Source organism: Wolffia australiana, chromosome 6, assembly GCF_029677425.1.
Source record: "Wolffia australiana isolate 7733 chromosome 6, ASM2967742v1".
Lineage (NCBI taxonomy): Eukaryota > Viridiplantae > Streptophyta > Magnoliopsida > Alismatales > Araceae > Wolffia > Wolffia australiana.
In genome coordinates this window covers 14,935,458-14,949,510 of record NC_135840.1, presented here as the reverse complement: position 1 = coordinate 14,949,510, position 14,053 = coordinate 14,935,458, and the positions used below count along the sequence as shown (strand labels likewise).

Genomic DNA, 14,053 nt, shown 5'->3' with positions numbered 1-14,053 from the left:
TTCTTTTCTTATTTTCTTATCTTTTTCTTTGTTGTTAAAAGGGGGCCCACCTTCACCCATTATATAAGGGGAAGAGGTGGGCGTCCAAGACCACTCTTTGATCAATTCGAAGTTATTTTTTTAACGTGGGAGTCGAAGAGTCACAATCGTGAGAAAGAGGAAGAAGGAAAGAAGAAGAAGAAGAAGGAAGGAGAAGGAGAGGAGGAAGGAGAGAAGAAGGAGAGAAGAGAAAGAGGAAGGGGGAAGAGTATCCCCGCCCTCCGCCCGGCCGCCGCCGTTCTCCGCCCGGCCGCCGTCGTTCTCCGCCCAGCCGCCGTTCTCTGCTCGGCCGCCGCCGCCCTCCGTCCGGCCGCCGCCCGTGATCGTAACCACCGCCAGCGCCGCCCCGCCATTTCTGCCGCCTTCCTCTCCCTTCCTGTGCGTCCCGCCGCCGCCACGCCTTTCCACCGCCTTCTACCGCCGCCCCCGGTTCTCCCGCCATCTCACCACTTTCTTCTTCCCCTCCCCACGCGACCGTTGCTCTACGCGCGGTCGTGTTTTCTTGCTCTTCCCGCATCCGTCCCCACCGTCCCTTCTCCCTCTCGTCGCCCTCTCTAGTCCTGCATCTCCCGTCTTCACCTGCGACGCCCTTGCACCTCCTCTCTACCTCCATTTCTAACCCCCTGTGCCCCCATAGCGATCCCCCTACCATTCACGTCGCGCCCTCTTCCCCCCCTTTTCTTTCCATCCGCCCGCGCCGTTTGCACCGTTCACGGACACGCGCGTTATCCTACCCACCGGTGACCCTGCGCCCACACCACTACCCGTTTCCCCCTCCTCACTTGCGGCTATCTATACAGGTTGGTAGACGCTAGTGCGCGCGGCTCCGCTCCGCGACCTCGGCTCCAGCGGCCTGCGTTGCATCAGTCGGACGCCCTCCATCTACGCTCGAGCTGCTGCCGGCGACGATCACTCCGGTGCACGCATCCTCGCCCGCACCAGCCTTCGCCCCGGGCTCCCGCTTCCTTACGGAACTCCGACTGTGAATATCAATTGCCAGCACGACGACGGTACCTCCCTCACCGCTCCTTGCACGCATGGCTTTCTCGAGAGTCTATATCCATCCGGTACAAGCCGGGACGTCCCGACGCGTGTGAGCACTTCAGCGGGGATTCCCCGTTCGGCGACGTACTCGCCCTCGACCCCTCAGGCGAGGTTCAGGAGGCCCATCGGGCCTCACTCAGGCGACCCGTCACTTCTCTGGAACGGCATCCACGGCTCGTCGGCGCACGCACGTACAACATGAGGACTCTCATACATTCATTTTCGTCATTTATATCTGTCCACCCGCATCCATCGGACGATCTCAGTCGACGCAGTCCGATTAGTTATCGATACGACACCGAGCCCGTACCCTCGGTGAGGACCAGACGACGTCGTGATGCATCTATCAGATGTCATTGTCTTCGCACGCATCTAGGATTCCTTAGGGATGGCCATTGAGACGTGATCGAGCCGAAGAGCTCAACGCGGAGGTTCTACCTCCCCGCGACGGTTAGAACCGTCGCCTGATGAGAGAGGGCATGCTACTGCCCTCTCCGAGCATCATCCCGCGACACCGATATCCAGCCCAATACTGCCGCCTATCGAGGCCGCGCGGATGGCACCCGCCCTTACGAGTGCCTCCGAGTGGTCCGGACCACGAGGCCCCACCAGCATGTCTCGTGGGCTACGGATCTCCCCATGCGGCTCACCACCCTCTCGTGGCGAGTCCCCCCCCTAGTGATTACGACAAAGAGACGGCCATACGCCATCGCCTGCGTGGCAAGTCGCCTAAAGACGAGGACGCACCCTGGAGCGCCGACGCCCGCGGACGAGGAGTACATCGCCTGTTTCCACTTCAGGAGGACCCGCAGGACGACGAACGGGCGTACTTTCCCGCCATGGCTTCCCGGATGGAGCGCATGGAGCGGATGTTCGAGCGCCCCCGATTCCCCGTACGCGGACCAGGACCGGCATTCCCCGCGCGAGGACCACGACACGACCCGCCATGGGTCGACCGACACGCGCCACAACGGAGGAGCCCCTACGACGACATTGAAGACGCATACGAGGCGTACGACGGATGTTACGATGACGTCCCCTACCCCGGTCGTCTAGACCGAGACCCATGGCGCGACGCGTATGACGCTCGCGCCAGGGATAGACCTCCTCCGCGGGACGACTACACCCGCGAGTACTTGGCCGACCGTCCGGCCCGAGCGGACCACTACGTCCGACGCCGAGATCGCAACCTGGACGCCAACCACCTGGTGCGCCGAGACGAACCGGTCCGGCCTCGCGATCGCCCGCCGTGAGCAGACATACCTGCCCGCCGTGACAACCTCTACCGGCCACCACACCACACCACATCGCGATGCCTGAGGTTCACGCCCTCGGGACGGTAGTCCCCGCCCTCGGGACGGGCGTGCCCGCGAGCTGCCCCGCCTCGACGATGCATCCACACGCGTCCAGAGGAGGATGACGAGGAGCGACGACGGGAGGAGCACCGCGCCCGCATCCAGAGGAGCGCGCGTGCTGACGTCACCATCTTCGAGGGTTCACGGAAACCCAAGTAGTTCATCGACTGGGAGTCGAACATGAACTCCTACTTTCGGTGGTACCACATGGACGACAATCTATGCGTAGAGTAAGCGGAGACGAGACTTGGCGTACAGGCCAAGATATTCTGGGAGAACGAACACGTCGCCGCCGAACAACGAGGATGACCCATCACATCTTGGGTCGACATGGCACAGAAGTTACGGAGAAAATATGTACCTCGTTAGTATCACATGTCATTGTTCCTCACGTGGCTCGACCTTAAGCAAGGTCGACTCTCTATGACGGAATATATCGAGGCATTCGGGGAGTGCCGTATACGGTGCCGATTTGTGGAGGACCCGTGAGTCGTCATCGGACTGTTTGCCCACGGGCTTCGGACAGCCCTACGCAACGAGGTTCTCAAGTGCAACCCGGCTAAGGTGGATGAGGCGTACCATCTAGTCGAGCACATGGAGCCTTTGAGTGACGAGGAGACCCCCCCCAGCGCGACCACCGCGCCCTGAGCCACACCGGTCCGACCCCTCCCTACATGGGCTACTCCGATTGCGGGGGGGCAAGGAACCGCCCCCGCCACTTCCGTGGGTTCCAACCCAACTACTCAGGTCGTCACAAACGACACTCCGACCCGGAGCATCACCATCAATCAGGCACACCTCATGTGCTTCAAGTGCCATGGAAAAGGGCACAGGGCTAGTCAATGCCCATCATCCGCGCTGCTCATCGACATGTGGGACGTTGATCCCGGCTATATGGAGGATGTGGACGAGACGTTGGACGACCACTATCACGCGGAGGAGGAGTTCGTGAGGTGATACGATGTCGGCCGGGATCAATCGGCTCGTATTACATCACAGGAATTATGATGCGAATGATGTGAGATGTAATTCAAGTAATGAGAAAACGGTGAATGAGCAGTTAGGGAATCGACGGATAACGGTGTCGGCCGTGCCGATCAACGAGAGAAGAATGATCCTAAGATCAAACTCCCAATGACCCGCGAAATCAACTAGATGCTTAAGCGGTGAGGAGCGTATGACGGCCCTTAAATGTTCAGCGTCCTAGTCAATTGAATATCCTTTCAACCACAATAATTCCCTACTCTCGACAACGGTGGCTATCCTATCAGTGCAGAGGAAAGTTGGGCAGAGGACGCTGGAAATATGGAGGGAAGATGAGACCGACCTTTGGGTCACATAGTCCACGGCGTATAGAATCGTCCCAACTGATAACGAGATGCAGACAAATCAATGGAGACGACGATCTGGATGCGGCTGACTCCCAGCGCCGTGGTCAGCGGACGCAGGACGACTCTAGCGGGCAGGGTCGACGGTGCACAGTGGGCGGGCGTGCGGCCGGCAAGGGCGTGAGGTGCGCGCACGGGCAGGCCGGCGAGCGCACTGCGCGCACGGGCAGGCCGGCGAGCGCACTGCGCACACGGGCTGGGAGACTCGCCACGTGCGGCGAGCGCGGGCAGGGCGGGCGCTCCGGCTTCGGCTACGCCATGCGGGCGAGCGCGCAGAGGTGGCCGCCGCGTGCGGGCGTTGGGCGGGCGTGTGAACGCCCACGCGAATGCGGGGTCCCGGCGGGGAGAGGCGTGGCAACGAGGGGGGCGAAGGCGGCAGTGATTGGACTAGGGGGGGCGGAATGGCGATGTTGGCCGGGTAGGGCGACCAAGAAGGGGTTGGGAAGGGAGGGGTGACAGGAATCCAAGAAATGGAAGGGAAGAACGGTGGTAGATCAAGAAAGAGAGGGCGGAGGGTTGAGGATTCAACATTTCAAGAATTCAAGAACGAGGGGTGGATGACAGATCAAGAAAGTGAGGGCGAAAGGTTGAGGTTTCAAGATTTCAAGAGTTCAAGAACGTGGGGGAAGGGGGGGAGAAATGGTCAAGAACGTCGGAGGAAGGGATCAAGAACGCAGAGAAATGGATCAAGAACATGGAAGAAGGGATCAAGAACATGAAAGAAGGGTTCAAGAACGTGGAAGAAGGGATCAAGAACATGAAGAAAGGGTTCAAGAACGTGGAAGAAGGGATCAAGAACGCGGGGAAATGGATCAAGAACGTGGGAGGAAGGATCAAGAACGAGATGGGGAGGGTTCAAGAACGTGGAGGGGCGGTTCAAGAACGAGATGGGGGGTGTTCAAGAACGTGAAGGGACGGATCAAGAAGTTCAAGAAAATGGGTGGGGCGTGGTAGAATCAAGAAACGGGGCGAGGGGAAGGAATCAAGAAAACGTGGGGGAGGGGAAAGAGGGGAAATTCAAGAAATGTGGGAGGATGTTCAAGAACGGTGGTGCGGTGGATCAAGAACGAAGAGAAGGGGGGGTATGGATCAGGAATCGTGGAAGGGTGGAAATAAGTACCAAGAAATGGCTTTCTTGAACTGTAACAACCAAGAACCATCCAAGAAAGAGGAGTTCATGATGGATCTGGGGTGTGCTCCCTCGGCGGAGCAGATTTCCCCGGTTGATGATGTGTCGGCGATGCTTCTTGAATCTCCCAAGACCCCTAGAGTAATCTCGACGAAGGCCTCTTTCGATTCTTGATGGCGGCGGCTTCTTGAAACTCTTTCCTCGCAACGGAGTGATCTCGACGATGCGCTTTAACACGTCTCCCTCGGAGTGATCTCGACGGGAGAGACGTGGGCTCTACCCACAGAGTGATCTCGACGTGGGCTGGGGCTAGCCAAACCCCCTACACAACTCTCTATGATAGGGGGGAGACGAATTGTGAATAAACTTTTCAACAATGACTCCCAGGTATTCCTTGGGCATGCCATCCCCTTATATAGCGAGGATGGGTGCCAAGTGAATGTGGGAGAGGACGAACCGTCGTGAGACGTGGTTTGGCCTCTCCTTAAAAATTCAAAATACAAACATAAAAAGTAAAAACGACGAGGATGGGGCCAAACAACATTGGCCCAGTCCAGGAATCCAAAAATACAAACACACATGAAAATGAGCATAAGTATAAAGATAAAAGTTCTTACGCGAGGTACTTAAACCCCGGGTGGCGAGCGTCGGCGCGAGCTGCTCAGCGTGGCTGACGACCTCCCGTCGCGTCATCCTGGAGATGGTTCTTCGTCATCGTGGCGTCGTCCTCGAGATGGTCCTCCATCAGTTCGCCATCGAGTACGAGGAACCCAACGGACAGATCGATTACATTCAGATCACGATTCCTCGCACGTCCGCGACACCGGCGCCACGAGTTATGGACCGATCGCTAGCCAACATAGCCGTTGACCAGCCCACTGCTAGCAGGGCGCGACCTCCACTTCGAGTCGCGCCCCCCGTTAGGACCACCCCTGTGATGCCCCCACCGGATCCTATGGCGGACGCGTCGCTCCGCACCTCGATCTTTTACACCCATGTCAAGATCAACGATAAAGTGTGTAAATTGATCGTCGACAGCGGCAGCTGCATCAATGCCATATCAGATGCCATGATCCTCCGACTTGGGCTGACCCCAATACCCCACCCGACTCCCTACGATGTGTCGTGGATTGACGCTTCATCGCTCCCGTTGAAGAGCCCGTGCCATGTACCGTTGAAGGTGAGCGCCTATGACGACAGCGTCCTCTATGACGTGCTTCCCATGAAAGTGGGAAGCATCATCTTGGGCCGTCCCTGGCTATATGAGCACGACGTCACTCTAGCCGGAAGGATGAACCTGTGTTTGTTCTTATACCAGGGACGACGGGTCACGTGGCACCCGTACACGGCAAAACTGGCGAACAAGCCAGCCCCGACCAAGCCCATAGGGCTTATGGGTGTTCGAGGCCCCATGTTCAACCGAGACTTGGATCGCGAGGGCGACGACATGCCCCTATGCCTCCTGTCACTCTCGGCGTCTCCGCCGATCCACTTGTAGAGTCCTGAGCCCCGGAGGTCGAGGCCATTTTAGGGGAGTTTGGAGACGTGTTCCCTGAGGAACTACCCGGTGAGCTACCACCGATGCATAGCATCCAGCACGCGATCGACCTCGTGCCCGGCGCCTCACTGTCGAACTTACCACATTATCGCATGGAGCCTTAGAGGTTAGAGGAGCTGCTACGACAGGTCTGCAAACTACTCGCGAAGGGCCACATCCAAGAGAGCCTCAGCCCTTGCGTTGTACTGGCACTACTAGCTCCAAAGAAGGACGGTACGTGACGCATGTGCTGCGACAGCCGCGCCATCAACAAGATAACGGTACGATACCGTTTCCCCATACCGCGCGTCCAGGACCTCTTCGACATGATAGCCGGAGCCACTATCTTTTCGAAGATAGATCTACACAGTGGCTACCACTAGGTACGGATTCATCCCCGAGACGAATGGAAGACCGCCTTTAAGATAAAGGACGGGTTACACGAGTGGCGAGTCATGCCCTTCGGCCTCTCCAACGCGCCGAGTACCTTCCAGCGCCTCATGAATGAGGTATTGCGCACCTTTATCGGGAGGTTCATCATCATCTACTTCGACGACATACTCATATACAGCCAGTCGAGGGAGGAACACCTCGACTACCTTAGGCAGGTCTGCATCGTCCTCCGCCGTGAGCAGTTATACGCACACCCGAAGAAGTGTAGCTTCCTCACATCGGAAGTAGCCTTCCTCCGGTTCATCGTATCCGCCCAGGGCATTGCCGCGGACCCGGACAAGGTCCGGGCCATCACATCATGGCCGTCACCAGCCAACCTTCACGACGTCCGGAGCTTTATAGGCCTTGCCACCTTCTACCGACGATTCGTGCAGAACTTCAGTTCTGTCACGGCTTCTATCACCGACTGCCTCAAGGTGGAGCCGTCCACGTGGACTCCTGCTGCTGAGCGAGCTTTCCAGCACGTGAAGCTCTTGATGACGCAGGCGCCTGTCCTCCGCCTACCCGATTTCGGGAAGGTGTACGAGGTTACATGTGACGCCTCGGGCATCGGGATCGGTGGTGTCCTCAGCCAAGAGGGTCATCCCATTGAGTTCTTCAGCGCAAAGCTGAACGACGCAAGATTACGCTACCTGACGTACGACAACCTTCGGAACCTTTTTTCTTCTTTCCTTCTTTATCCGTGATTAGCATCTGAATCTGAATCGTTTCATCGTTTCTTCTGAATCTTAATCTGAATTGACTTCTTAGCATCTTCATCTTCATTGACTTCTTAGCAGATTCATCTTCATTGACTTCTTTTGCTCCCGCTCCGTCGCCCCCGCTCGCTCGTCTGAATCTTAATATATTCACCCCTTCCGCGCCTTTGTTTCTTTTCTCCTAAAGTCGAACCGTCGCTTCTTCACTCCTAAGCGCCTAGATTCTGAAATAATTTCACTTAACATAAAATTATACGCTTATCTTTTTATTTAATAACTATTCTGATAAATCAGAACCTTCATCTTTTGCGCCCGCATCTTCATCTTAATATTCACCGCTTCCGCGCCTCAGAACCGAATGTTCTACAATAATTAAAAGAGAAAGCTCCGTCGGTGTCTTTTCACCTCTGAGAAGTGCTTTTGGACGGGCTTTCAAGCCAGCTCCAAAAACTCTAGTGCGCTAAAGCGCACCTTACTCTATAGGGCTTTCGAGCAGCCTCCGTTTGCTGTAAAGGCTTTCTTGCAGAACCTCACTACATCGTCACTAGCGCCGTCGTTAAGGCACTACGTCGAAAGAGTTTGTGTTATTTTCGGATCACGAGGCGCTCAAATACCTACACTCCCAGCAGAAGTTGAGTGACTGACACGCGCGATGGATCTAGTACCTACAGGATTATTCCTTCGTCATCAAGCACAAGAAGGGCAAGGACAACGTCGTCGCCGATGCACTTAGTCGACGAGCACACGTGCTCAACATCATGAGGGTGAAGGTCATCGGGTTCGAGACTATCAGAGAGGGATACGACACTTGCCTTGACTTCTGGCCGATCATTGCGCGAGTTCGACACAGACCGTCCCGCGACTACCAGGACTATGTCATCACGGACGACTACCTGTTCCACCAGAACAGACTTTGCGTGTCCCGCACGTCACTACGCGACTTCCTCACGTGGGAATGTCATGCCGGTGGTCTTAGCGGACACTTCGGACGCGACAAGACCATCTCTGCCGTAGAGTATCAGTTCTACTGGCCGTCGCTGAAATGCGACATCGGCAACATCGTTGCCTTGTGCCGCGTATGCGCCTTGGCCAAACAGGTCAAGAAGAGCGCCAGGTTATACACCCCGCTACCGACGCCCAAGCGTCCGTGGGATAACATTAGCATGGATTTTGTTCTAGGACTTCCCCGGACCGCACGACAACACGACTCTGTCATGGTCGTTGTTGACAGGTTCTCGAAGATGGCGCACTTCGTGCCCTACGCGAAGACATCCGACACCACAAAGGTCGCACAATTATTCTTCCGAGAAATTGTGCACCTCCATGGACTACCATCTTTGATCGTATCCGATCGAGACGTCGGCTTCACGAGCTATTTCTGGAAGACCTTTTGGAGTCTCCTCGGCACACGGCTCAAGTTCTCGACTGCGTACCATCCGCAGAACGATGGTCAGACGGAGGTCATCAATCGTAGCTTGGGCAACCTGCTACGCTCCTTAGCGGGCGAACACCTCGCCACATGGGATTTGATCATCCCTCGCGCCGAGTTTGCCTACAACTCCTTGGTGAACCGCACCACCGGGTTGAGCCCGTTCGAGATGGTCTACGGCCAGGCCCCTAGTCGCCCACTAGACTTAGCGCCTATTGACCCCCATGTTAGAGTATCTGAGGACGGCATTGCAATCGCCCAGCATATTTCTGCATTGCATCAGCATATTCATGATAGGACCACGAGCCAAACAAGTAGTCTGCCGACTTGCACCGCCGACCCCGAGCCTTCGATGTGGGAGACCTAGTGATGGTTAGGCTTAGACAGGAGAGATACTCTCCCAGGACGGCTACGAAGCTCCATGCCCATAGTGCTGGCCCGTTCTCGATCCTCCGAAGGGTGGGCGAAAACGCCTACGTCGTCGAGATTCCTCCTACGTGGGGAATAAGCTCCACGTTCAACGTGGCGGATCTGGCTCTGTACCGGACCCTTACTCACCCCCACACCCCGGCCTCTTTAGACCCTGTTAGTGTGAGTGAGCTTGCCGCGACCACTCCCCTGCTTGTTTCACCCGATTGGCACGAGGCAATCGACTGTGTACTGCAGGAGATAATTGACTATGCAGGGAACGAGGTCGCAAGGAGGTTCTTGGTACGATGGCTTGGACGCACCAGTGCAGACGACACGTGGATTTCAGAGGAGGAGCTCCGCCGCCTTCGACCAGATCTACTCCACCTGTTGCGCTTCGACGCGCCTAACTCGCCGGAGTCGAGTTCTTCCAACCCCGGGAGGATTGATGGCGCAGCCCCGGACACGCCGTTAGAGTCATCACCATCGTCCCCGACAGCATCTGCTCCAACCTCGGATACGTCTTCGGAGACGTCACCATCGCCCTCGACAGCGCCGGCCGTCTGCGTTCGGCCCGCCCGGCAAGCCAAGGCGTCGGTACGCACGCCCGGATTCAAGTATTCCGGGTAATGGGCATCGTATCGTTATATTTTATGTCTTTGTTTCTTTACTCATCTTTTTTTTAGTCATCTCCGTACGTAGTTTACCGACTCGTCGTGATCGTATGTAGTGGAGGGAGGTTCATCCTATAAGGATCTTCTTCCCCCCACCTTCGCTCGTCGTCGGTTCTGTTTTCGTCAAGGTCCCAGGATTAGTCCGTTATGTTTTCTTATTTTCACTTTTGTTTTGTGTTTTGGACTTAATGGGCCAACCTTCTCCCTCCCAGATATAAGGGAAGAGAGTTGCCCTAAAGAGACTTACGTTGTTGTTTTATGAAAGAAATTATATCCCCTCGTTGGGTTTGAAGAATCTGTACGCTTGTTCTTGAAGAAGAATTAGGGTTACGCCTGGTGAAGGAGAAGAAGGGAAGAAGCCTACAGTGGTGGTGAAGCTAGTAGCTGAAAGAGACTTGCAGAGGAAGGAACGCCGCCCGAGATACAGCGTCCTTGCTCCGCCCGCGCGCCTCGACGCCGCGCGCGCCCTCCGCTCGCACACCCGCTGATGACTCTCAAATATGTCATCAAATAATTAAACTTTTTAGCTTTCATTCATCAAAATTATAATGTTAATTCATGCTAATATCATGCATATGCATCATTTTATAAAATTACTAACCCCACTTGATCCTTTGAATCAAGTGGAATATATTTAACATTTTATGATTAGTAAACATTCAGAGACAGGTTAAGAAGATCAAGGAAAGAGACGAGGATCAAGAGGAGCGGACGAAAATTCAAAGACGCAAAAATTATGAAAATGCCCCTGGGCATGACTTAAGAGAAACCTATAAATACCCTCTTGAGAGTTGATTTTAGGTTGTCCAGAATTGCTCTCAAGGAAGCTAGGGCTTGGAGAGAAAGGATTTCTACAGACCCTCCAAGGCTGATGAGCATTGGAGCTGGGAGAGAAGCAAGCTGAGGAGTAGCTGGAGCACGACGATCGTCGCCTTGCCCGGAAGGAGTGACACGAGGAGGCGTGAGCGTTTCAGTTTTAGTACAATCTTCTTCTCCCTTCAAAGACAATCAGAGTTGGGTTGAAGATCACAAGCTGTCTTCAGCATTTCCAATTTCTATTGTTCCTTTGGTTAGGCTTGATTTCGAATTTCATAGTTGATTGAATCATTTCCCATTCTGTTCTAGCAAAAATTCCATTGTTCTCGCATCAGATCGTGAAATCCATCCCTGTAGAACTTCCAAACTGCTAGCAACCCAAGCAACAGCCTAGGTTGCCAGCAATCCAAGCCGCGGGGAACAACGCCACACGCAGTAGCGCGGCGTGCAAAGAAGCTCGCCAGCGCTGCAAAGCGAGCAGGCTCGCGCAGCGCTACAGGTACAAACACCCGCTGGGTGTTTGTGAAATTGCCCCAAAGGGCAAAGGCAAATCCTCAGTAAGGAAAGCCTTACTGAAGATTTGCTGCACCGAGACTTTTAAAGAAAGCTCTGTCGTTTGTACTGAAGATCGTTTACCAGAGTTTATACTTGAGTATTGAGATCTAAAATAACTGATTTGATAGAAAGAATTCTTCTGCTGTTTTTTGCCGTCTCCCTGTGGATCGACCCTCAATTACCCTAAGCTGTGAGGTTATAAATTTCGTTGTATAAGCTCAATCCTCACACGTATTAAATGCTAAATAACCAATAAAAAACACTCCAAAAATTGAGTTTATCAACTGGCGCCGTTGCCGGGGAGCACGGTATTACAGTAGGAATTTATTTTTTAATTGTTCAGTAATCTTTTCTTGATTCTCCTTAAGCTGCAGGACTTAAAAATCCTCAGCTCATTGTTCTGCTAACATTTGTGCTGAAGATCTATGGTAGTTACACGCTCAGGAGCTGGTGAGAGGTCTGGAGAAAAAATTAGTAGAGACGCCACCCCGGATTCTACAGTCACAGAACCAGAAATTCAGCAGAGAAATATGGCTGAAGAGATACATCAGCAGAATGAAAGGAGAAGAACTATGTTGGATAGGTCTACACCGTCCGGAACCTTACGACAAACCGATGTAAATCTGAACATCGGTGAAGGTATCTTGTTTCGATACGATAATGCATTGATCAATTCTCTACCTGAATTTAACGGATTACCTACACAGAATCCTTTAGAATTCCTTGATGATTTTCATATTAAATGCTCTTCTCAAAATGTTCCTGGAATATCTACAGAGATGTTAAAAATGAAATATTTTCCTCTAACTCTTAAAGATAAACCGTTTGCATGGTATCGTAATCTAGGAATCACTTTTAATTCTTGGGAAGAGATGCAAGGAAAATTTCTGCAGAAATTTTACCCTCTCTCCAAAACCAATTTTTATAGAAGAGAAATTCACAATTTTCATCCTCATGACGGAGAAGCCTTTAGTGAGTCATGGGAGAGATTCAATGATTTGTTGAGGAAATGTCCTCACCATGGCATTGAGCAATGTCAAGTAGCCCAAATATTTTATGAATCTCTCTCTGATTTTATGAAAAACAAAGTAAATCTCGCTACGGGTGGAACATTTTATACCGCATATGAGGTTGAAGTTTTCGATATTTTGGAGAGAGTTGTAGAAACTGACTTGCAGGAGATTTGGGCCAATCAGAATGGGAGAAACCTGCAGCCAAAAAGAGCAGGAGTTCTGGAGGTTAACGCCAAGGAGGGAGAGCTACAAGCGGGCCTAAGGGAGACTAACCATAAATTGGAGGAGCTCACCTCCACCTTGAAGAATGTCTTTTTAGGTAACTCTCCTATCATTAAAGCTAAGATCTGCTCTCTCTGCTTCAGCAGGGAACATGAAGATGGAGCCTGCCAAGCCATGGAAGAAGAGGCGAAGGCCTTCAACCAGCCGCAACAACCGTGGGCAGGTCAAAAGAGGCCAAATTTCCAAAACGGAGAGACCTTCCACCAAGGGAACAAGCCGGCAGCTCAACCTCCGTTCCAGCAGAGACAACCATTCCAGCACAGGCCTCCACAGCAGTATCAGGTTCCATCTCAGAACCAACCTGATTTTTCTTCACTTACCCTCGTCATTTCAGATATGATAGAGAAGCAAAACCAAAAGTTGCGGGCGGAGATGGAGATGAAGATGCAAATGATGATGGAATTTCAAACAAAGCAAATGCTGGAGTCTCAAGAGCAGATGAGGAAGATGCTAGAAAGCTTCAGGCCTGCACAATCCGAACATCAAGGTATATCTCTAGACCTACCTTGCACATCTTATAAACTTCCCACGAAACCATTAATAAATCCATGCAACTTGCATCATGTGCAGCACTCCATTCCTGATGAGACGAATGGAGACGATCCTGAAGTTCTAGCAATCTCAAAATTGAGAAATGGAAAAGAACTTCAGGATCCCTATCAGAACTCTAGAGAGAATTCTAAGAAGGGGAATGAACCACGAGAGGAAGAAGGAGAGGATTCTCCCTACGTGGAGGAACCTCTACCTTCTACGAGTGGGCAACATGTTCCTTACCCTTCCGCTTTAAATAGAAAAAAACCGATCCTTGATTATGAAAACCGAATGCTGGAGAATTTTAAAAAAGCCACCATGACTGTAACTGTAGAAGATATGCTTAGGTGCGCACCCTCCCTAAAGAAGTACCTTAAGGACTCTTGCACCATTAGGAAGCCTAGGGAAGTAGTTAAATTATCTAAGAACGCCTCTAGCATCCTAAATGCCATCCCTATCAAAATGAGAGACCCCAAAGCCCCTTTCATCACATGTGAAATTGGAGGAAACACATTATCTAAAGTTTTATTAGATACGGGAGCAAGCATAAGCATCATCCCAACGGCATTATATGAGGAGTGTGGGTTTGGAGAATTGGAGGAAATACACATGGGTTTACTCCTAGCCGATGGAACCGTGAGGCAACCCGAAGGAAGGTTAACCGACGTCATGATCACTGTAGAGAATTGTGAAATACCTGTA

The 14,053-nt window shown here is 52.9% G+C and overlaps 1 non-coding gene across 1 annotated transcript; it reads right to left on the bottom strand.

The window, feature by feature from the left end:
* Positions 1–12,443: 12,443 nt before the first annotated feature.
* Positions 12,444–12,552, bottom strand: LOC144705070 (small nucleolar RNA R71). Its single transcript, XR_013581972.1, has one exon. It is a non-coding gene; the product is annotated as a small nucleolar RNA R71 (small nucleolar RNA).
* Positions 12,553–14,053: the final 1,501 nt, after the last annotated feature.